Raw genomic sequence first — 25,612 nt, forward strand, 5'->3', positions numbered from 1 at the left:
GTCATGCCCGGCCTCGTAAGATCAACGCGTCACAGCCCCACCTAAGCACAACAGAGCGGTCAGCACGCCGGTCTAATCCTAAGCGCGCAGGGGTCTGGGCCCATCGCCCTATGCACACCTGCACGTTGCGTACGCGGCCGGAAGCAGACCTAGCCTAGTGGCGTTCCAGTCCAATCCGGCGCGCGCCACTCAGTCGCTGACGTCAAGAAGGCTTCGGCTGATACCACGACGCCGGGATACCCATAACTACTCCCGCGTAGATGGTTAGTGCGTATAGAAAAATGGCCAGACTCAGATCAAATACCAAGATCTCGTTAAGCGTATTAAGTATCCGCGAACGCCGACCAGGGCCAGGCCCACCTCTCACCTAGGCGGTCTCAACCTGCCCTGTCGCTCCGCCACAAAGATCCACTTGCGGGTACTCCTACGAGCCGACCCGACTTTAGTCATCACATGTGTCATGTATGTAGTATATAAGTATATACCCGTGATCACCGCCCAGGTGATCACGGCCCGATAGTATAGCACAGCAGACGGACAAGAATGTAGGGCCACTGATGGAAATCTAGCATCCTATACTAAGCATGTAGGATTGCAGGTACAGGTATCAACAGTAGTAGCAAGGATAGGCTATGCATCAGGATAGGATATCGGAAAACAGTAACATGCTACACTACTCTAATGCAAGCAGAATAGAGAAGAGTAGGCGATATCTGGTGATCAAGGGGGGGCTTGCCTGGTTGCTCTGGCAAGTAGGAGGGGTCGTCAACTCCGTAGTTGAACTGGGCAGCAGCAGTGTCGGTCTCGTAGTCTACCGGAGAGAAGAGGGGGAAGAAACAGTAAATACAATGCAAACATAAGCATGACGATGCGTGACATGACAATGAACGGTGCTAGGTGTGTCCTAACGCGACAGTAGGTGGTACCGGCGAAGGGGGGAACATCCGGGAGGTATTCCCGATGTTTCGCGTTTTTGGACAGACGGACCGGAGGGGGAAAGTTGCTAGTTCGATAGGTTAGGGAGGTGTGGTGGACGAACGGACTGCGTATTCGGATTTGTCTCGTCGTTCTGAGCAACTTTCATATAGAAAACATTTTCATCCGAGTTACGGTTTAAAAGATATGAATTTTCAAAGATTATTTGAATTTCTGGAATTATTTAATTAACAGAAAAGGGATATGACGTCAGCATGACGTATGAGTGACGTCAGCGGTCAACAGTCCGGTTGACTGGTCAAAACTGACACGGGGGACCCACCTGTAATAGACAGTGGGTTAAACAGAGTTCAAACTAATCTAAATTTAGTTAGTAAAACTACTAGGCCCACCTGTCAGTGACTGATCAGGTTAATTAATTAGTTTTATTTATAAAACAAATTTTTTTTGTTAATTACGCGGCGGGGCCCGCATGTCAGTGGCTGGGCCTGCCCAGTCAGCACGTTGACTGGGTTGACCCAGTCAACGGGGCCTGCGGGGCCCGCTGGCAGTGACCCAGGGGTGGCCCCAGGTGTGCCAGCTCAGCAGGCCGGCGGTTGAACGCCGGCGAGCACAAAAACGCGGCGGAGGGCGCTCGGCCCCGTCGGGATTCGTCTACAGGGGGCCTACACGGGCGCGGGTGGGTGCGTTCGAACGGGGAGAGCGCGCCGCGTCGCGTGGTGAGACCGGCCGGAGCTGGAGCTGCCGGAAACGGCGCCGGCGACGAGCAAAAGCGGCGCCGGAGTTCGGGCTGGAGCGGGTGCAGCGTTAGAGCGCGCGAGCGGCCAAACTAACCAGCTAGGCGGGTGCTGCATGATGCGGTCAAGCTAACGGGCATACACCCATGACCAATTGGTCACCGGAGACCCGCCGGCGACGAACTCCGCGGCGCTGCGTTCGGGCGCGCGTGGGGAAGCAGCTAGGGGGCGCGCGAGAGCGAAAGGACAGGGGAGGAGGGGGAGAAGCTCACCGCGCGGCACACGGAGGCCGGTGAGAGGCTTAGGAGCAGCGGGTCGGCGCCGGGGAAGAAAGGGGTCGCCGGCGTCCGAAGTTGAAGACGAGCTCGGTGTGCTCGTTGTAGGGGCTCCGGTCTCCAACGGGCTGCACTAGACGAAGCAGCGGGCGACGGCGGTCCTTGGAGACAACGTGGGGCGGCGAGGTGGGCACGGTGGCCGTGTGAACGACGGGAACGGCGGCGACCGCGTCGGGCGTGGGGAAGGAGAGAGCGGCGCGGATCTGGGGGGGAAGAGAGAGGCGCAGGGGCCGAGAGGAGAGCGGGGCGAGTGGGAGAGAGGCCCGAGGAGGCGGGGGTGCTGGCGCCCTTATCCTCCCCGTCGCCGGCGAGGTGGTGTGGCGGGGACTGCCCCTGTTCCGACCCCGGTCGGGGGAACAGGGAGGGGGCGAGCGGGAGAGGTGGGCTGGGCCGGGGGTCGGCCCAGTCGGGCCAGGGGTCCAGTGGGGGGGAGGGCCTTCTCCTTTTTTTCTTTTTTTTTGTCTGTGTTCTTTTGCATTTTCTTTTTATTTGTTTATTTTCTTTTCTGTTTTATTTCATTTAAAAGTATTTAGGTATTTTATAAAAATGTGTTTTCTCCACCATAATTACCAGTGTATTATTTGGCACCCACCGAACATTTTTGTTTAAATTTTTGAAAACTTTTATTTTCCACTTTGATTTTAATTGAAGTTTGAACTAGGAGTTTGAAAAGAAATGTGATGCAATTGTGATCAAGCCCTGTTTAGCAACATGATTAGCCTAATCTCAGAGAGTTACTGTAGCATGATTCTCGGGGTGTTACACAAGGCTATCTTCTGGCGCTGTTGCCGGGGAGTGAAGCACCTTTGGTAAGTGGAATTTGGTAAGGAAACATTTATATAGTGTGCTGAAATTTATTGTCGCTTGTTACTATGGGAAACAGTCCTTTGAGGGGTTTGTTCGGGGTATCCTCACATCGACCGGAACCACAATTAGCTACCCCTCAACCTACTGCACCTACTGAAAATATTGAATATGAAATTCCTTTGGGTATGATAGAACAACTGCTAGCTAATCCTTATGTAGGAGATGGAACCGAACATCCTTATATGCACTTGATATATGTGGAACAAATTTTTGGATTGTTTAAGCTTGCAGGTTTACCTGGAGATGATGTTAAGAAGAAGGTTTTCCCTTTATCTTTGAAGGGAAAAAGCATTGGCATGGTATAGGCTATGCGATGATATTGGATCTTGGAATTGGAATCGATTGAAATTGGAGTTTCACCCAAAAAATTATCATATGCATCTAGTTCATCGTGATCAGAATTATATATATAATTTTTGGCCTCGTGAAGGAGAAAGTATTGCTCTAGCTTGGGGGAGGCTTAAGTCAATGTTATATTCATGCCCCAATCATGAGCTCTCGAGAGAAATTATTATCCAGAACTTTTATGCTCGGCTTTCTCATAATGATCGATCCATGCTTGATACTTCTTGTGCTGGTTCTTTTATGAAGAAGACTATTGAATTCTGGTGGGATCTTTTGGAAAGAATTAAACGCAACTCTGAAGATTGGGAACTCGGCGAAGGTAAAGAGTCAGGTATTAAGCTTAAGTATGATTGTGTTAAATCTTTTATGAATACCGATGCTTTTCAAAAGTTTAGCACTAAATATGGACTTGACTCTGAGATAGTAGCCTCCTTTTGTGAATCATTTGCTACTCATGTTGATCTCCCTAAAGAGAAGTGGTTTAAATATCATCCACCTATTAAATAAAAAATTAAAGAACCGGTACCAACTAAAGAGGAAACTATACTTTATAATGTTGATCCAGTTGTTCCTACTGCTTATATTGAGAAACCACCTTTCTTTGTTATGATAAAGGAACATGCTAAAGTGCCAACTGTGGTTAACAAAAGTTATATTATAACACCTAAACCTGATGAACAAATTAAAGTAGAACCTAGAAGAAAACGTAGATGGGCATGTTATTTACTTCTATGAAGAAGCTTCTAGAATTGCCAAACCTGATAAAAAGGATAAACATAGACCTATTGTTGGCATGCCAGTTGTCTCGGTTAAAATAGGAGATCAATGTTATCATGGTTTATGTGACATAGGTGCTAGTGTGAGTGCTATTCCTTATTCCTTATGGCAAGAAATTATGAATGACATAGCACGCACAGAGATAGAGGACATAGATGCTACTATTAAACTTGCTAATAGAGACACTATATCACCAATTGGGATTGTTAGAGATGTTGAAGTCTTGTGTGGGAAAATAAAATACCCTACTGATTTCCTTGTTCTTGGTTCCCCACAAGATGACTTTTGTCCCATTATCTTTGGTAGACCTTTCTTGAACACCGTCAATGCTAAAATAGATTGTGAGAAACAAACTGTCGGTGTTAGCTTTGGTGATGAGTCTCATGAGTTTAATCTTTTCCAAGTTTAGTAGAAAGCTTCATGAAAAAGAATTGCCTAGTAAGGATGAAATAATTGGTCTTGCTTCTATTGTTGTGCCTCCTACTGATCCTTTAGAACAATATTTGCAAGACCATGAAAATGATTTACATATGCATGAAAGAAATGAAATAGATAAGATTTTCTTTGAACAATGTCCTCTGCTTAAACACAATTTGCCTATTAAACTCTAGGAGGTCCTCCTCCACCTAAAGGTGATCCTGTGTTTGAATTAAAACAATTGCCAAACACTTTGAAATACGCTTATCTTGATGAAAAGAAGATATATCCTGTTGTTATTAGTTCTAACCTTTCAGAACATGAATAAGAAAGAGTATTGAAAGTTCTAAATAAACACCGAGCTGCTATTGGGTATACTCTTGATGATTTAAAAGGCATTAGTCTCACTCTATGTCAGCACAAAATTAATATGGAACCTGATGCTAAACCCGTTGTTGATCACCAACGTCGGTTAAATCCGAAGATGAAAGAAGTGGTAAGAACGGAAATATTAAAACTTCTGGAAGCAGGTATAATCTATCCTATTGTTGATAGTAGATGGGTAAGTCATGTTCATTGTGTTCCTAAGAAAGGATGTATTACTGTTGTTCCTAATGATAAGAATGAACTTATTCCACAAAGAATTGTTACAGGCTATAGAATGGTAATTGATTTCAGAAAATTAAATAAAGCAACTAGAAAAGATCATTACCCTCTGCCTTTTATTGATCAAATGTTAGAAAGATTATCTAAGCACACACATTTTTGCTTCCTTGATGGATATTCTGGTTTTGCACAAATACCTGTTTCTCAGCTTGATCAAGAAAAGACCACTTTCACTTGTCCCTTTGGAACGTATGCTTATAGACGTATGCCTTTTGGTTTACGCAATGCACCTGCTACCTTTCAAAGATGTATGACTGCTATATTCTCTGACTTTTGTAAAAAGATTCTTGAGGTTTTCATGGATGACTTCTCAGTTTATGGGAAGTCTTTTGATGATTGTTTAAGCAATCTTGATCGAGTTTTGCAGAGATGCGAGCAAACAAATCTTGTCTTGAATTGGGAGAAGTGCCAATTTATGGTTAATGAAGGTATTGTCTTGGGCCATAAAATTTCTAAAAGAGGTATTGAAGTGGACAAAGCTAAGATTGATGCAATTGAGAAAATGTCATGTCCTAAAGACATCAAAGGTATTCGTAGTTTCCTAGGTCATGCTGGTTTCTATAGGAGATTTATTAAAGACTTTTCTAAAATTTCTAGGCCTCTTACAAACCTTTTGCAAAAGGATGTTCCTTTTGTTTTTGATGATGATTGTTTAGAAGCCTTCGAAACACTCAAGAAAGCCTTAATTTCTGCACCTATTGTTCAACCACCTGACAGGAACTTGCCTTTTGAAATTATGTGTGATGCTAGTGATTATGCTATTGGTGTTGTTCTAGGGCAAAGAGTTGATAAGAAACTGAATGTTATTCATTATGCTAGTAAAACTCTAGACAGTGCTCAACGGAATTTTGCTACTACTGAAAAAGAATTCCTAGCAGTGGTGTTTGCTTGTCATAAATTTAGATCTTACATTGTTGACTCTAAAGTTATCGTTCACACCGACCATGCTGCTATTAAATATCTTATGGAAAAGAAAGATGCTAAACCTAGACTTATTCGATGGGTTCTCTTGCTACAAGAATTTGATTTACATATCACTGGTAGGAAAGGAGCTGAGAACCCCGTAGCTGATAACTTGTCTAGGCTTGAAAATGTGCTTGATGACCCACTACCTATTGATGATAGTTTTCCTGATGAGCAGTTAGCTACAATAAATGTTTCTAATAACACTCCTTGGTATGCTGACTATGCTAATTACATTGTTGCTAAATATTTACCACCTAGCTTTACATACCAACAAAAGAAAAAAATTCTTGCATGATTTAAGACATTACTTTTGGGATGACCCACATCTTTACAAAGAAGGAGTAGATGGTATTATTAGACATTGTGTACCTGAGCAAGAACAAGGATGAATCCTACGAAAATGTCACTCCGAAGGTTATGAATGCCAAAGAATAGGTAATATCGGTAAGCGTCAAGAAATGCCAATGAATTATTCACTTGATGTTGAACCATTTGATGTTTGGGGATTTGATTACATGGGACCTTTTCCTTCCTCTAACGGGTATACACATATTTTGGTTGCTGTTGATTATGTTACTAAATGGGTAGAAGCTATTCCAACCAGTAGTGTTGATCACAACACCTCTATTAAAATGCTTAAGGATGTTATTTTCCCAAGGTTTAGAGTCTCTAGATATTTAATGACTGATGGTGGTTCACACTTCATTCATGGTGATTTCCGTAAAATGCTTGCCAAGTGCGATGTTAACCATAGAATTGCATCACCCTATCATCCTCAGTCTAGTGGTCAAGTTGAACTTAGTAATAGAGAAATAAAACTAATCTTGCAAAAGACTGTCGATAGGTCCCGGAAAAATTGGTCTAAGAAATTAGATGATTCACTTTGGGCTTATAGGACAGCATATAAAAATCCTATGGGTATGTCTCCTTATAAAATGGGTTATGGAAAAGCTTGTCATTTGCCTCTTGAGTTAGAACATGAAGCATATTGGGCAATCAAAGAACTCAACTATGATTTCAAACTTGCTAGTGAAAAGAGGTTATTTGATATTAGCTCATTAGATGAATGGAGAACCCAAGCTTATGAAAATGCCAAGTTATTTAAAGAAAAGGTCAAAAGATGGCATGATAAAGGAATTCAAAAGCGTGAGTTCAAAGTCGGAGAATATGTTCTTTTGTACAACTCTCGTTTTAGGTTCTTTGCAGGAAAACTCCTCTCCAAATGGGAAGGACCCTATGTTATCGAGGAGGTTTACCGGTCTGGAGCTATTAAAATAAATAATGCCGAAGGTACCAACCCAAAGGTTGTTAATGGGCAGCTAATAAAACATTATATCTGAGGTACGCCCATTAATGTTGAAAGTAATATTATCCAAACTTTGACACCGGAAGAACACATAAAAGAGTCCTTCCGGAACACTCCAGAATCGTGAAAATAAGGAGGTACGTGATACGGTAAGTAAACGGACTCCAAAAAATCCGTAAAAATATTTTTTGTCAGTTTTGGAATATTTAGAAAATTAGGAAAATAAGAAACTTCCAGGAAGTGTACTTTGGTGGGCACAAGACACCAGGGCACACCTGGCTTGCCAGGCGCGCCTAGGTGGGTTGTGCCCACCTAGGGCACCTTCCGGACTCCGTTTTTCTACAGTTTACTTGTCTCCCAGGGTAAAAAAATCTTTATATACCTCCCGAACCTATTGACCACCGTATCGCGGAGAAATCTTCTGTTTTCTTTTCTCGTTGTTTTCCTGTCAGATCTGAAAATATGTCATCCCAAGACTCCGAGGGTGAAAGCTATGCTACTGATTTCATCACAAACCCCAGGTCCTATGGGGATGTGGAGCACTATGGCTGGACCAGGGAGGAAGAGGAAGACTATTATCCTAGGGAGAAGGAGGAGACGAGCTCAGATGAGGACGAAACCCCGTTGCCTCAACCTGGGGACATGCATGTGGAATTCAAGAAATCAAGTCTCCCAAACAAACCAAAGAGGCCTAAGATTCAGTTCATACCCTTCCGTCTTTTGCAGGAAAATAAGCAAGATCTTTGCAAAAAGGTACTGGAGCTTGAGCAAGAGGTCGGTGAATTGAAGGAGGAAAATTTCATCCTCAAGGGTAAGCTAAGGAAGAAGGATAAACCCACTACTTCCACACCACCACCATATTCTTCACCACCAAAAGAAAATTGAGTTTCGGGTATGGGCACTCCCCTTGGCTTCCGCCAAGCTTGGGGGACGTGCCCCGGTATCGTATCACCCCCACTATCTTTTTACCTTTACTTATTTTAGTTCGATCTTTTGCTTTACACTACTGGAATTAGCTTATTTTCCGTCTGCCAGTTCTTTGCCGTCTGCTAGCTGACGGCAAAGAAGGTCTTTGTCGTCCGCTTACAAAAAACGGACGGCAAAGAACTGGCTGATGGCAAAGAAGGATTTTGCCATCAGCAAGTTCTTTGCCGTCCGCTGGCTGACGGCAAAGATTCTTTGCCGTCAGCTGGCTGACGGCAAAGAGAGAGGTGGCCCCACTTACGAGCTAATTAGATAAAACTTAACGGCTCCCCTCTTTGCCGTCCGCTAGCGGACGGCAAAGAGAGAAAAATAGCGGACGACAAAGACCTAACTTCACCAACCTAACTAACGGCCGAGCGCCCCACCCCCTTCCTCTCTGTTTCTCTCCCTCTCTCCTCCCGACGACCAGATCGACCCCCCCCCCCCCCCCGCCCCCCGCCGCCCGGCGCCGCCCCCACCACCCGCCACCGCCCCCGCCACCCGCCGCAGCCTGCCCCGTCACCCCACCACCCCGCCGCCCCCCACCCGCCGACGGCCCCGTCGTCCCACCATCCCGCCGCCCCGGCGCCCCACCACGTAGCCGCCCGACCGTCCCGGTGAGTTATTTTTTCTTTTTTTTCTTTTTTTTGCTGTTTAATTGTGTGTGTTAGATTTAGGTCTAGATATGTGTTAGTGTTAGTGTTAGATTTAGTGCTAGATATGTGTTAGTGTTAGATTTAGTGCATGGGTTTTAGATAATTAGTTATATTATTAAAAGAAGTAGAAAAAAGATGAAAAAAGAACAAGAAGAAGAAGAAGAAGAAAAGAAGAAAAGAAGAATATGTAGAAGGGGAAGAAGAAGAGAAGGAAAGAAGAAGAAGAAGAAGAAGAAGAAGAAGAAGAAGAAGAAGAAGAAGAAGAAGAAGAAGAAGAAGAAGAAGAAGAAGAAGAAGAAGAAGAAGAAGAAGAAGAAAGGAAAGAAGAAGAAGAAGGATAGAAGGAAACACCCCGACCCCCTGACCCCGACACCCCGACCCCGACACGACACCCCGGCACCCCGACCCCCTGACCCCCTGACCCCGACACCCTGACCCCGACACCACACCCCGACACCCCGACCCCCTGACCCCCTGACCCCGACACCCCGACCACGAAACCACACCCCGACCCCGACACGACACCCCGACCCCGAAACGGCACCCCGATCCTGACACGGCACCCCGACACCGACACGACACCCCGACCCCCGACACCTCCCGAAAAGGTGCTCTTTGGCCTTCCAGAGGCCGACGGGGTCATATATTTGTGAATTATGAGTTAGGTCACATATTTTTCGATTTTGTTATGAAAAACATCATATATAATTGTGTTGATCGGGTAGATTTAAATGTGCAGTTGTTTTATCGCTGCGAGGTTTGGTGTTCGACGACCTCCCCGTGCGTTTGACGAGCTCTACCCCTTCGTTCGTGGGTGAGCACAAATGACATGTCCTCCTACCCCTTAATTATTTGCTCTGTTCCGGTGTTCGTGCCAATGAAACTTGATATCTAGCTATATATCTGTCTTGAATCATCAGTATGCGTAACCAATATGTGTCTCCCGTTCGAAAGCGTTATAGTTATAAATATGCATGCATTTGCATATTTATAAGGGATAATTGATTTTATACCCCTAGTTGGGTCACACTCGACAGGTTTGCCCCTAGTTTACAAAAACCCTCGGTCTTGCCCAAGTGAGTTTGGTTCCCTTATGCTTTTGCCCTTCCATCTCAATTTCGTCCGGTCAAAGGCGTTTGACCGTTAGACAGATATTTCTCTGGACCATTTTGCCCCTCCTTATAACTCCAGTGAAAATATGAAGAGAAAAAACATGACACTTACAAGTGGGTCCCAACCACATAGAAAAAATGCCAAATAGAAAAAATAGTCTCTCTCTCCTCTCTCAATCTCTCGGTTTCTCTGCCGCCGGGCAAATAACAGAAGCGATGATGAGCAATTGCCGTCGGAAAGTCGGGCCAGGCCGGCGAGTTGGCGAGCTGGGCCGAAGGGCTTCAGGCGAGGTCAACTGCAAGGGGGTGGCGGCGGATGCAAGGGGCCCGAATCAGCACGGGGCATGAGCGCGCAGTGGAGAGACAGCTGGATCCCGCGGTAGGAGGCTCGGGATGAACCGGATACGGCCGGGATGGAGGTTGGGGAGGTGCTGGCGATAGAGGGGGGAGGAGAAGGACAGAGGGGTTCTGCGGCTTTCCTCCGGTGGTGGTCCAATGGTGTGGTGTGCTGGGCAAGCGCCGCGCCGCGCGCATCCTTTTCCGGCGGCGGCGTTGTCTCTGGAGGGAGGCTCGGGCTGGATGGGATCCGTTCAGGATGGATGTCGGGGAGGCACTGTCGACCGACGGCGGGGAGATGGGCAGGTGCTGCTCGTTCTGGAGCTCGGGGCGCCATGGGCACGGCGGCTTGAACCTGTGGAAGAATGGCAACGTGCTCAGATAGGAAAACGCGGCGGGGGAAAAGGAAGGAGAAGGGCAGCGGTCCTGCTGTTTGTTGCCGGTAGCGCCATCGCGGGCCACATGCACGATAGATCGGGGTGGCGCGAGGCGCTGGCATGCCTCCTATGCACGAACGCGAGTGGGGAACGGGGCGGCGTCGAAGGTCAACGGGGAGAGAGGAACGGGGCAGCAAGCGAGGCGAGGTGGTCGGGGTCGCTCAGATCTGGAGGTGAGGGCGACGGATCTGGCATGGCTGCCCGTGGTGGTGCTCGAAACGGCCAGTGGCGCCGGTGGCCGAGATCTACGGGGGGCGCAGCGGCACCCTGTTGCACGCAAAGAGAAAGAGGCAGGCACGCAGAGAGAAAGAGGCACGCTGAGAGAGAGAGAGAGAGAGAGAGAGAGAGGGAGAGGAAGGGCAAATGGTCCAGAAAAATGTCTGACTAACGGTCAAACGCCTTTGACCGGACGGAATTGGGACGGAAGGGCAAAAGCATAAGGGGATCAAATGAATTTGGGCAAGACCAAGGGTTTTTCGAAATTAGGGGCAAAACTGCCGAGTGGGACGCAGCTAAGGGCACCAAATTAATTATCCCTATTTATAACCGTGATTCTTTCGAATTGTCCAATGCTATCCATGGACAAGTCACTAATGGTTTTGACTATAAGGTCCGTTCATTTGACAAATACGACATCAATGGGTATCGCTTTCGTACCTATGGCAAAGAGCTATCTATGGCCGACCGAAAGTCTACAAATTGTTGTGTATCTGCTATCGGCGAAGGAGGTACCGAGTATTATGGGAGAGTTGAAGCAATTTATGAACTTCTATTCTATGGTGAAAACCCACCAAATGTCGTAGTCTTCAAATGTTATTGGTTTCAGCCGAAGGAGACTAGAAGGACTCATGAACATATAGGGCTAGTTGAAATCAAACAAAGCACCCATTTAGATGTTCCTGATGTCTATATTACGGCTCAACAGGCGACCCAAGTATTCTATCTACCATGGGCCTGCCAAACTAATCCAAATCTGAAAGGTTGGGATGTCGTTTATGAAGTGCCGCCACGTGCTAGACTATCTCCCTCAAAGGAAGAGGATTATGAACCTCACATTAACCCAGATACATATGAAGGAGAATTCTTCCAAGAGACACGTCTTTCCAAAAAGCGTTTCAAGAACCGCTATACTTCACCCCAAAACATTGAAGTAGACAGCGACAGTGAATCCGACATCAACCCAGAGGAGGAACAAGAAGATCCGAAACAAGAAGAGGTTACTGCTGCGGATGACCTATCAATGCTTGACCGATTACGTCAAGGTGGCCTTCCACATGTTGATGCCACTGAACCCTATGAGCCCGTCATTGATTATAGTGATGATGATGATTATGCATTTATTGATGATAGTGATCGAGATTATTAGTAGTGTCAGGTATTCAATTTTTTTTATGTTGTACTTGATGATGATACACTTAAGTGATATACATATTATTATTCATGTCGGTATTTTTTTATGTTGTACTAATTTCGTTTACTCTTTGTCATGGCAGGTGTTTAAAGATGGTGGGCGCTGGTCGGGAGCGCTCCGAGGCCCCTTCTTCGTCGGCGCATGGTGGGAGGTCTTCCATTCCACACGCACCTCTCCGCCGAGCGTTGCTGGATAGTATGGCGACACCGCCGGGCCCTTCTTCGTCGACAGCGGTGCCCAGCAGGGGACGAGGTAAGGAAGGGAAGAAGAGAGGAGTTGGAGCACGTGGTCGTGGGAGAGGAGGTAGGGTGACTGCTAGGGCGCCTTCCTCGCCGCCACCCCCAGCTGTTTCACCCGAGCACGTGACTGCTAGGGTGGACTCGTCCGAGGAGGAGGCTACACGGACTCCGGTCCACGAGCCTTCGGCCCATGAGCCTCGGGTCGACGGGCCTTCGGCCCACGATCCTTGGGTCGACGGGCCTTCGGCCCACGATACCCCGGAGGAGCACAAGTCTGGATGGGGTACCTGGCCGGATAAGCCTGAGGGGCCGAGTGGCCATGCTGATGATGGCGGGGAGCCGACTGATATTGAGGAGGGGGGGGCACCGTCTACCAGCGTGGTTGTACACGGCTCCCATCCATGCCGGCGACCCGCGAGCAAAGGTGGTTGATTTTCCCTGATGGGGAGAGGTAAGTGCATTTAATCTTTTTGTACCTTCTGCATTCACGTTTCTTCAAATATCTAATGCGTTGGCCTTGTCATGCTGTAGGGGTTGGGACCACCATCATAGTGTCCGCCGGCCCAACTCCGTCCTTGGAGTTCTTTGTCGGCAAAACTTCCCGGGGTTTGTCACGTTGCCTGGTGAGGGTCGGCTTCCAGAGCTTGGATTGAGCTGGGAGCACTACTTGGCTGCCTCGGCCCCGCCGGGTGAGATTGACGGTGTCTTGTGCAAGACGAGGGCAGACGTGGTGATCAGAAAGTTCTGGGTAATTTCTCCTTTACACAATTAAATATCTTCAACTAGCTAGTTATTAATTGTACTAATCAATATTGTCTCATTTGATTGCAGACATTCTACAGGTGTGAGGAGGGATACGAGGAGGACGCGGCAAATGTTATCGATAACGTCTGCAAGCGCCTACTACAGAACTTACGGCACGAGGCTCGGGTGCAGGCTGTTCGAGACTACTACGCCTTGCGTGGTATCAAGAAGACCAAGCCGGCGTGCCGCGAGAAGTTCCTGAGTAAGGAGCAGTACATGAAGGTAATTCTTAAGGCCTTGTACTTACTTCCTTCATTTAGTAATTCATAGCCGTAGCGCTCAAGTTTCTATTTGCTAACTTAGGCACCTCCGAGATGGTGTGCGGATCGGATGGATTGTTGGGAGGCGTTGGTCAATGAGTGGTGCTCAAAAGAATGGCTAGCCCTCCACAACGAGGCCAAGGACAAACGTGCCCAAATGGAAGGTGTGCCACACCATCAAGGCAGATCCAACTTATATCAGTTCGGGCGGAACTGGGTATGTGGTTCGCTTCATGATTCATGCAATTCATTCATAATGCTAGCTTGAGCCCTTTTAATTACTAATTTACTTTGTTTCTCTCTTTCAGGCACGCTACAATAAAGCGGATAAGGTGCCAGAGGTGTATGACCTTTATGCCATGGCCCACACTACCTCTTTCAAGAAAGTCAAGGCATTCTCTCCGTCTGACCTCGATGATGCAAACAACTTCACCAACATCTCCTCCCATGACAAGCTCGTGAAATATAGAGATGAGGGGAAGGTGAGGAAAGGGGAGGACTTTAACCCGAGCCAGGGTCCCATTGATCCAGAGCTGGTGATGATATCTGGTGGCGGGAGGTCCCATGGCTCCATAGCCATTGGAGATGGACTTATCCATTGTCCTAGCACTCTCCTGGAGATCAAGCGCGCCAGTCGAGCTCCGCTCCTGAGATAAGGCCTCGTGAACGGCCAGTCCAACTCGCCATCAAGGTTAGTTATACGTACTCAGCTATCTTTCTCCATTACATTGTGTGTGCTTCCATCAATGATTACAAATGGTAACGAGGAGTGGTGTTGCAGGCTGCTATACAGAGTGAGAGAGATAGAACGGAGAAACTTCTGGCAGAGGCAGCGGAGAGGCAGCGGGAGTTGGAGGAGAGGACGACAAATATGTTGGAGGAGGAGAGGGCACGGAATGACATGCAGGCAAGGGCCATGTACGAGCTCCTTGTGGTAAGTTTCTTCTGCATATTAGCCAAAACATTCATGTAGTGTTTGTCTCATTACTAACTAGTATGACTGAGTCGTCAAAACCAAATGTGCAGTCTGTGTGCGAGAAGACCGGTCAGACCGCTCCGCCGATGCCAGTGATTGCTCCTGGGACCACGGTGAGTTTAATTTGAATGGACATTACTTGCTAGTCTTAACATTTGAGTGTCATCATGCTAACGAGACATTGGAAATGATCTTTGGTGCAGCGTGACTCCAGACAAGCATCGCACGATCCTTCTCCAGCTACCAGCACGAGCCAGCCCGCTCCTACACCTCCATGATCATGGTAAGTTTCTCTAGTTTTGCTTAACAAATGCATAAAGACCTAGACTTAGCCTTATTTCCTCCAATATGCTTACCACAATGACCTAGAGTTAGCTTCTTTTCCTCCAACATGACTTAATAAGCTTACTGACCTCCAAAACCATCCATTTTACCTAAGTTAGCTCTAAAATGATCTATACTTAGCTTTGTTTCCTCCAAAATGACCTAAGTTAGCTATAATATGCTTAGTTAACTAGGTTTGCTCAATAATGACATGTACTTAGCTTACTTATGTCAAAAATGGCATAATTAGCTTAGTTAGCTCATAAACAATCCATTTTACCTAAGTTAGCTCTAAAATGACCCATTTTACCTTAGTTAGCTCATAAATGATCCATTTTACCCAAGTTAGCTCTAAAATGACCCATTTTACCTAGACTAGCTCCAAAATGGTCCATTTTACCTATGTTAGCTCTAAAATGACCCATTTTACCTAGGTTAGCTCCAAAATGACCCATCTTACCTAGGTTAGCTCCAAAATGATGCATTTTACCCAAGTTAGCTCTAAAATGATGCATTTTATCTAGATTAGCTCATAAATGATCCATTTCACCTAGGTTAGCTCACAAACGATCCATTTTACATAGTTTAGCTCCAAAATGACCCATCACACCTAGGTTAGCTCTAAAATGATGCATTTTACCTAAGTTAGCTCATAAACGATCTATTTCACCTAGGTTAGCTCATAAACGATCCATTTCACCTAACTTAGCTCAAAAACGATCCATTTCACCTAGGTTAGCTCCAAAATGACCCATCTTACCTAGGTTAGCTCTAAAATGATGCATTATACCTAAGTTAGCTCATAAACGATCTATTTCACCTAGGTTAGCTCATAAACAATCCATATCAACTAAGTTAGCTCATAAATGATCCATTTCACCTAAGTTAGCTCATAAATGGCATATACTTCTTCTTCTAGTCACCTTTTTCTAACTTTCTTATTTGCCATTTTGCAGATTTCATTCACTTCACGGAAGCTAGCTTGCTATGATGGAGTGCTTATTTTTTCTTTCATTCTCCTCTAGTATTCTTCTAGCTTGCTATGATGGAACTTGCTATCTTGATGAAACTTTGCATTCTAATATGTATGGATGGAACAATGTGTATGTGCAACTTGCTATGTATGAATGGATGGAACTATATATGTATGCACGATGAAACTTATGTGCTGGATATGTCATATGTTTGCTGTTAAATAGCCCTGTGAAATATATATATATATATATATATATATATATATATATATATATATATATGTCATATATTTGCTGTGAAAATTGTTGGATTTAAAAAAAACAGAAAAAAGAGGCACCTTTGCCGTCAGCCACTGATGGCAAAGGCTCCTTTGCCGTCTGCCGCGGACGGCAAAGAAGCCACGCGGCAGCCACCTGTGCTCCCTAGGAGCTGACCCATTTGGTCAGTTTGCCTACAGCGGCGGACGGCAAAGGCTTTGCCTACAGTGGCAGACGGCAAAGAATGCCCACATTTGCCTACAGCAGCAGACGGCAAAGGCATGTCCCGTAGTGAGGTCCAGCTGACGTCATTCGACGGACGGCAAAGGCCGGATGCTCTTTGTCGTCAGCGGCGGATGGCAAAGGCTGTCGTTAGCCGCCTAACGGACTAACAGCACATTTATTGCCGTCGGCTTTCTTTGCCGTCAGCCGCTGATAGCAAAGGCCCCTTTGCCGTCCGCTTCAAAAAGCAGACGGCAAAGAAGCTCTTTACCGATCCCTACTTTGCCGAAGCCTTTTGCCGTCCGCCATCCTTGCCTTTGCCGTCTATCGTGGCAGATGGCAAAGTAGCTGATTCCTATAGTGTTAGATGAATAAAAGTTTAGTTCGATCCTTTCTTTTCGAGAGCTTGCTTAGTGATCTATCCTTGTATTCGTGTGCAAGATATATAATAAAGTTTAGTTTGAGTTTTTTGCCTTCTTTACTTTCTTGTTGCAATAAAAAGAAAGGATATAAATAAAAAGAAAGGAAATAAATGAAGAAGATCATATGCTAATCTTATGGTAGGTGATGGCACCACATAAGGAAAAGTATAAGTAGAAAATTTTATTAGAGATTAACAAACATAGCATTGGTCAATGATGCAACTCATGAAAGAATTAATAAGGGAAGAGAAGATTCACATATATATACACTATCCTAGAAATCTTTTGTGATTGTGAGCCCCCATCAAAATATTATATGCCAAAATTGTTGACGTTGGACAGGGAAGACGACGTAATGATTTATGTTTGTTCATATTCACATAGAAGTTATATTTTCATAGATCCTTCAACATGTGGTGCTTGCCCCTATCTTTTCTAGCCAAAAATTCCGCACTAAGTAGAGATACTACTTGTCCAAAAACCCTTAAACCCAAATCTTATTTTCAAGAGTCCACCATACCTACCTAGGGATTGAGCAAGATCCTTCAAGTAAGTTGTCATCAGTGCAAAAAGGCAATAAAAATTGCTTCTAAAAGTGTGTGATCATTTAGTGTAAGAGAAAATTGAGTGTTGCACGAACTTGTGATGGTGAAGAATAAAAGCGACAGACTGCATAATAAAGGTCGCTATCACAAGGGGCAATGCAATGTGACGTTCTTTTGCACTAAGGGGTTGAGCATACAAACAAATAAGCGTATGGCAACCTCTGCTTCCCTCTGCGAAGGGCCTATCTTTTACTTTTATGTATTTACTTTTTGCAAGAAGTCAAATTTTTCCCTCTATTCCTTTTTATTTTCTCCTTTGGCAAGCATCATATGGTGAGGAAAGATCTAGGCACATATGTCCAGTTGAATATGGGTGGCATAAGTTATTATTGTTGACATCACCCTTGAGGTGAATACGTTGGGAGGCGAAACTATAAGTGTTGGGGAACGTAGCAGAAATTCAAAATTTTCCTACGTGTCACCAAGATCAATCTAGGAGATGCTAGCAACGAGAGGGGAGGAGTGCATCTACATACCCTTGTAGATCGCGAGCGGAAGCGTTCAAGAGAGCAGGGTTGATGGAGTCATACTCGTCGTGATCCAAATCACCGATGATCCTAGCGCCGAACGGACGGCACCTCCGCGTTCAACACACGTACAGAGCGGGGACGTCTCCTCCTTCTTGATCCAGCAAGGGGGGGAGGAGAAGTTGATGGAGATCCAGCAGCACGACGGCGTGGTGGTGGAAGTAGCGGGATCCCGGCAGGGCTTCGCCAAGCGCAAGCGGGGAGGAAGAGGTGTCACGGGAGGGAGGGAGGCGCCAGGGCTTGGGGTGCTGCTCCCATGTGCCTCCCCACTATATATAGGGGTGGAGGGGGCTGGTTTCTTGCCCTCCAAGTCCATTGGGGCGTTGGCAAAGGTGGGGGAAAGAAATCCCATCATTTCCCTTCCCCACCGATTGTTATCCCCCTTTTTTAGGGATCTTGATCTTATCCCTTCGGGATATGATCTTATTCCTTCTAAGGTGGGATCTTGGTGCGCCTTGACCAGGGGTGTGGGGCCTTGCCCCCACTACCCACGTTCATGTGGGTCCCCCCATGCAGGTGGGCCCCACTTTGGAACCTTCTAGAACCTTCCCGGTACAATACCGAAAAATCCCGAACATTTTCCGGTGGCCAAAATAGGACTTCTCATATATAAATCTTTACCTCCGGACCATTCCGGAACTCCTCGTGACGTCCGGGATCCTCATCCGGGACTCCGAACGACTTTCAGATTTCCGCATACTAATATCTCTACAACCCTAGCGTCACCGAACCTTAAGTGTGTAGACCCTACGGGTTCAGGAGACATGCAGACATGACCGAGACGACTCTCCGGTCAATAACCAACAGCGGGATCTGGATACCCATGTTGGCTCCCACACGTTCCATGATGATCTCATCGGATGAACCACGATGTCGAGGATTCAATCCATCCCGTATACAATTCCCTTTGTCAATCGGTACGTTACTTGCCCGAGATTCGATCGTCGGTATCCCAATACCTTGTTCAATCTCGTTACCGGCAAGTCACTTTACTCGTACCGTAATGCATGATCCCGTGACCAAACACTTGGTCACATTGAGCTCATTATGATGATGCATTACCGAGTGGGCCTAGAGATACCTCTCCGTCATACGGAGTGACAAATCCCAGTCTCGATTCGTGCCAACCCAACAGACACTTTCGGAGATACCTGTAGTGCACCTTTATAGCCACCCAGTTACGTTGTGACGTTTGGTACACCCAAAGCATTCCTACGGTGTCCGGGAGTTGCACAATCTCATGGTCTAAGGAAATGATACTTGACATTAGAAAAGCTCTAGCAAACGAACTACACGATCTTGTGCTATGCTTAGGATTGGGTCTTGTCCATCACATCATTCTCCTAATGATGTGATCCCGTTATCAATGACATCCAATGTCCATGGTCAGGAAACCATAACCATCTATTGATCAACGAGCTAGTCAACTAGAGGCTTACTAGGGACATGTTGTGGTCTATGTATTCACACATGTATTACGGTTTCCAGTTAATACAATTATAGCATGAACAACAGACAATTATCATGAACAAGGAAATACAATAATAACCATTTTATTATTGCCTCTAGGGCATATTTCCAACAGTCTCCCACTTGCACTAGAGTCAATAATCTAGTTCACATCACCATGTGATTAACACTCAAAGTTCACTAGAGTCAATAATCTAGTCCACATCACCATGTGATTAACACTCAATGAGTTCTAGGGTTTGATCATGTTATGCTTATGAGAGAGGTTTTAGTCAACGGGTCTGCAACAATCAGATCCGTGTGTGCTTTACAAATCTCTATGTCATCTTGTAGATGTAGCTACCACGCACTACTTGGAGCTATTCCAAACAACTGCTCTACTATACGAATTCGGTTTACTACTCATAGTCATCCGGATTAGTGTCAAAGTTTGCATCGACGTAACCCTTTACGACGAACTGTTTTACCACCTCCATAATCGAGAAAATTCCTTAGTCCACTAGATACTAAGGATAAGTTCGACCGCTGTCATGTGATCCATTCCCGGATCACTATTGTACCCCTTGACTAACTCATGGCAAGGCACACTTCAGGTGCGGTACACAGCATAGCATACTGTAGAGCCTACGTCTAAAGCATAGGGGACGACCTTCGTCCTTTCTCTCTCTTCTGCCATGGTCAGGTCTTGAGTCTTACTCAATACTCACACCTTGTAACACAGCCAAGAACTCCTTCTTTGCTGATCTATTTTGAACTCCTTCAAAATCTTGTCACGGTATGTATTCATTTGAAAGTACTATTAAGCGTTTTTGATCTATCCTTATAGATCTTGATGCTCAATGTTCAAGTAGCTTAATCCAGGTTTTCCATTAAAAACACTTTTCAAATAACCCTGGATGCTTTCCAGAAATTCTACATCATTTCTGATCAACAATATGTTAACAACATATACTCATCAAAAATTCTATAGTGCTCCCACTCACTTCTTTGGAAATACAAGTTTCTCATGAACCTTGTATAAACCCAAAATCTTTGATCATCTCATCAAAGCATTCATTCCAACTCCGAGATGCTAACTCCAATCCTTAGAAGGATTGCTGGAGCTTTGCATACTTGTTAGCATCTTTCAGGATTGACAAAACCTTCTGGTTGTATCACATACAACCTTTCCTCAAGAAAATCGTCGAGGAAACAATGTTTTGACATCCTATCTGCAAGATTTCATAAATAATGCAGTAACTGCTAATATAATTCTAACATACTCGTAGCATCGCTACGAGTGAGAAAGTCTCATCGCGGTCAACTCCTTGAACTTGCCGGAAAACATCTTAACGACAAGTCGAGCTTTCTTAATGGTGACACTTACCATCATTGTCTGTCTTCCCTTTAAAATCCATCTGTACCCAACAGCCTTGCGACCATCAATTAGTTCTTTCAAAGTCTATACTTTGTTTTCATACATGGATCCTCTCGGATTTTATGGCCTCAAGCCATTCGTCGGAATCCGGGCCCACCATCGCTTCTCCATAGCTCGTAGGTTCATTGTTGTCTAGCAACATGACTTCCAAGACAGGATTACGTACCACTCTGAAGTAGTACGCATCCTTGTCGTCCTATGAGGTTTGGTAGTGACTTGATCTGAAGTTTCATGATCACTATCATAAGCTTCCACTTCAATTGGTGTAGGTGCCACGGGAACAACTTCCTGTGCCCTGCTACACATTAGTTGAAGTGTCGGTTCAATGACCTCATCAAGTCTCCACCATCCTCCCACTCAATTCTTTCGAGAGAAACTTTTCCTCGAGAAAGGACCCGTTTCTAGAAACAATCACTTTTGCTTCCAGATCTGAAATAGGAGGTATACCCAACTGTTTTGGGTATTCTATGAAGATGCATTTATCCGCTTTGGGTTCGAGCTTATCAGCCTAAAACTTTTTCACATAAGCGTCGCAGCCCCAAACTTTTAAGAGACGACAGCTTAGGTTTCTCTAAACCATAGTTCATACGGTGTCGTCTCAACGGAATTGTGTGGTGCCCTATTTAAAGTGAATGCGGTTGTCTCTAATGCCTAACCCATAAACGATAGTTGTAATTCGATAAGAGACATCATGGTATGCACCATATCCAATAGGGTGCAGTTATGATGTTCGGACACACCATCACAATATGGTGTTCCAGGCGGTATTAGTCGTGAAACAATTTCCACAATTTCTTAATTGTGTGCCAAACTCGTAACTCAGATATTCATCTCTATGATCATATCACAGACATTTTATCCTCTTGTCACGACGATCTTCAACTTCACTCTGAAATTACTTGAACCTTTCAATAATTCAGACTTGTGTTTCATCAAGTAAATATTCTCAGCATCTACTCAAATCATCTGTGAAGTAAGAACATAACGATATCCACTGCGTGCCTCAGCACTCATTGGACTGCACACACCAAATGTATTACTTCCAACAAGTTGCTCTCTTGTTCCATCTTACTGAAAACGAGGCCTTTCAGTCATCTTGCCCATGTGGTATGATTTGCATGTCTCAAGTGATTCAAAATCAAGTGAGTCCAATTGATCCATCTGTATGGACTTTCTTCATGCATATATACTAATAGACATGGTTCGCATGTCTCAATCTTTTCAAAAACGAGTGAGTCCAAAGATCCATCAACATGGAGCTTCTTCATGCGTTTTATACCAATATGACTCAAGTGGCAGTGCCACAAGTATGTGGTACTATCATTACTATCTTATATCTTTTGGCATGAATATGTGTATCACTACGATCGAGATTCAATAAACCATTCATTTTAGGTGCAAGACCATTGAAGGTATTATTCAAATAGAAAGAGTAACCATTATTCTCCTTTAATGAATAACCGTATTGCGATAAACATAATCCAATCATGTCTATGCTTAACGCAAACACCAAATAACAATTATTCAGGTTTAACCCCAATCTCGATGGTAGAGGGAGCATGCGATGCTTGATCACATCAACCTTGGAAACACATATCGTCATCTCACCTTTAGCTAGTCTCCGTTTATTCCGCAGCTTTTATTTCGAGTTACTAACACTTAGCAACCGAACCGGTATCTAATACCCTGGTGCTACTAGGAGTACTAGTAAAGTACACATTAATATAATGTATATCCAATATACTTCTGTCGACCTTGCCAGCCTTCTCATCTACGAAGTATCTAGGGTAGTTCTGCTTCAGTGACCGTTCCCCTCATTTCAGAAGCACTTAGTCTCGGGTTTGGGTTCAACCTTGGGTTTCTTCACTAGAGCAGCAACTGATTTGCCTTTTCATGAAGTATCCCTTCTTGCCCTTGCCCTTCTAGAAACTAGTGGTTTTACTAACCATCAACAATTGATGCTCCTACTTGATTTTTACTTTCGCGGTGTCAAACATCGCGAGTTGCTCAAGGATCATCATGTCTATCCCTGATATGTTATAGTTCATCACGAAGCTCTAATAGCTTGGTGGCAGTGACTATGGAGAACCATCACTATCTCATCTGGAAGATTAACTCCCACTCGATTCAAGTGATTGTAGTACTCAGACAATCTGAGCACATGCTCAACGATTGAGCTTTTCTCCCTTAGTTTACAGGCTTAAGAAACTTGTCAGAGGTCTCATACCTCTTGACGTGGGCACTAGTCTGAAATCCCAATTTCAGTCTTTGGAACATCTCATATGTTCCGCGACGTTTCAAAATGTCTTCGGTGCCTCAATTCTAAACCGTTCAACATTACGCACTGAACTATCACGTAGTCATCAAAACGTGTATGTCAGATGTTCGCAACATCCACAAACGACGCTCGAGGTTCAGCACACCGAGCGGTGCATTAAGGACATAAGCCTTCTGTGCAGCAATGAGGACAATCCTCAGTTTATGGACCCAGTCCGCATAATTGCTACTATCAACTTTCAACTAAATTTTCTCTAGGAACATATCTTAAACAGTAGAACTAAAGCGTAAGCTACGAAATAATTTGCAAAGACCTTTTGACTATGTTCATGATAATTAAGTTCATCTAATCAAATTATTTAATAAACTCCCACTTATATAGGCATCCCTCTAGTCATCTAAGTGATAAATGATCCGAATCGACTAGGCCGTGTCCGATCATCACGTGAGACGGACTAGTCATCATCGGTGAACATCTCCATGTTGATCGTATCTACTATACGACTCATGTTCGACCTTTCGGTCTCTTGTGTTCCGAGGCCATGTCTGTACATGCTAGGCTCGTCAAGTCAACCTAAGTGTTTTGCTTGTGTTCCGAGGCCATGTCTGTACATGCTAGGCTCGTCAACACTCGTTGTATGCGAACGTTAGAATCTATCACACCCGATCATCACGTGGTGCTTCTAAACAACGAACCTTCGCAACGGTGCACAGTTAGGGGGAACACATCTCTTGAAATTTTAGTGAGGGATCATCTTATTTATGCTACCGTCGTTCTAAGAAAATAAGATGTAAACATGACAAACATCACATGCAAATCATAAAGTGACATGATATGGCCAATATCATCTTGCGCCTTTGATCTCCATCTTCGAGGCGCGGCATGATCACCTTCGTCACCGGCATGACACCATGATCTCCATCATCATGATCTCCATCATCGTGTCTTCATGAAGTTGTCTCGCCAACTATTACTTCTACTACTATGGCTAACGGTTAGCAATAAAGTAAAGTAATTACATGGCGTTTTCATTGACAGGCAGGTCATACAATAAATTAAGACAACTCCTATGGCCCCTGCCGGTTGTCATACTCATCGACATGCAAGTCGTGATTCCTGTTACAAGAACATGATCAATCTCATACATCACATATATAATTCATCACATCCTTTTGGCCATATCACATCACATAGCATACCCTGCAAAAACAAGTTACACGTCTTCTAATTGTTGTTGCATGTTTTACGTGGCTGCTATGGGTTTCTAGCAAGAACGTTTCTTACCTACGCAAAAGCCACAACGGTGATATGCCAATTGCTATTTACCCTTCATAAGGACCCTTTTCATCGAATCTGATCCAACTAAAGTGGGAGAGACAGACACCCGCTAGCCACCTTATGCATCAAGTGCATGTCAGTCGGTGGAACCTGTCTCACGTAAGAGTACGTGTAAGGTCGGTCCGGGCCGCTTCATCCCACAATGTCGTCGAATCAAGATAAGACTAGTAACGGCAAGCAAATTGAACAAATCATCGCCCACAACTACTTTGTGTTCTACTCGTGCATAGAATCTACGCATAGACCTGGCTCATGATGCCACTGTTGGGGAACGTAGCAGAAATTCAAAATTTTCCTACGTGTCACCAAGATCAATCTAGGAGATGCTAGCAACGAGAGGGGAGGAGTGCATCTACATACCCTTGTAGATCGCGAGCGGAAGCGTTCAAGAGAACGGGGTTGATGGAGTCGTACTCGTCGTGATCCAAATCACCGATGATCCTAGCGCCGAACGGACGGCACCTCCGCGTTCAACACACGTACGGAGCGGGGAGGTCTCCTCCTTCTTGATCCAGCAAGGGGGGAGAAGAAGTTGATGGAGATCCAGCAGCATGACGGCATGGTGGTGGAAGTAGCGGGATCCCGGCAGGGCTTCGCCAAGCGCAAGCGGGGAGGAAGAGGTGTCACGGGAGGGAGGGAGGCGCCAGGGCTTGGGGTGCTGCTCCCATGCGCCTCCCCACTATATATAGGGGTGGAGGGGGCTGGTTTCTTGCCCTCCAAGTCCATTGGGGCGTTGGCAAAGGTGGGGGAAAGAAATCCCATCATTTCCCTTCCCCACCGATTGTTATCCCCCTTTTTTAGGGATCTTGATCTTATCCCTTCGGGATATGATCTTATTCCTTCTAAGGTGGGATCTTGGTGCGCCTTGACCAGGGGTGTGGGGCCTTGCCCCCACTACCCACGTTCATGTGGGTCCCCCCATGCAGGTGGGCCCCACTTTAGAACCTTCTAGAACCTTCCTGGTACAATACCGAAAAATCCCGAACATTTTCCGGTGGCCAAAATAGGACTTCCCATATATAAATCTTTAGCTCCGGACCATTCCAGAACTCCTCGTGACGTCCGGGATCTAAGTTTGGGGGAGTTGATACGTCCATTTTGCATCATGTTTTCCTACTGTTATTTATGATGTTTTTATGCATAATAATGCTTTTTAGAGTAATTCGACTGCCTTTTCTCTCATAATTTGCAAGGTACACAACAAGGGAGAATTCCGGCAGCTGGAAATCTG

Source organism: Aegilops tauschii, chromosome 2 (genome assembly GCF_002575655.3).
Source record: "Aegilops tauschii subsp. strangulata cultivar AL8/78 chromosome 2, Aet v6.0, whole genome shotgun sequence".
Taxonomy (NCBI): Eukaryota; Viridiplantae; Streptophyta; class Magnoliopsida; order Poales; family Poaceae; genus Aegilops; species Aegilops tauschii.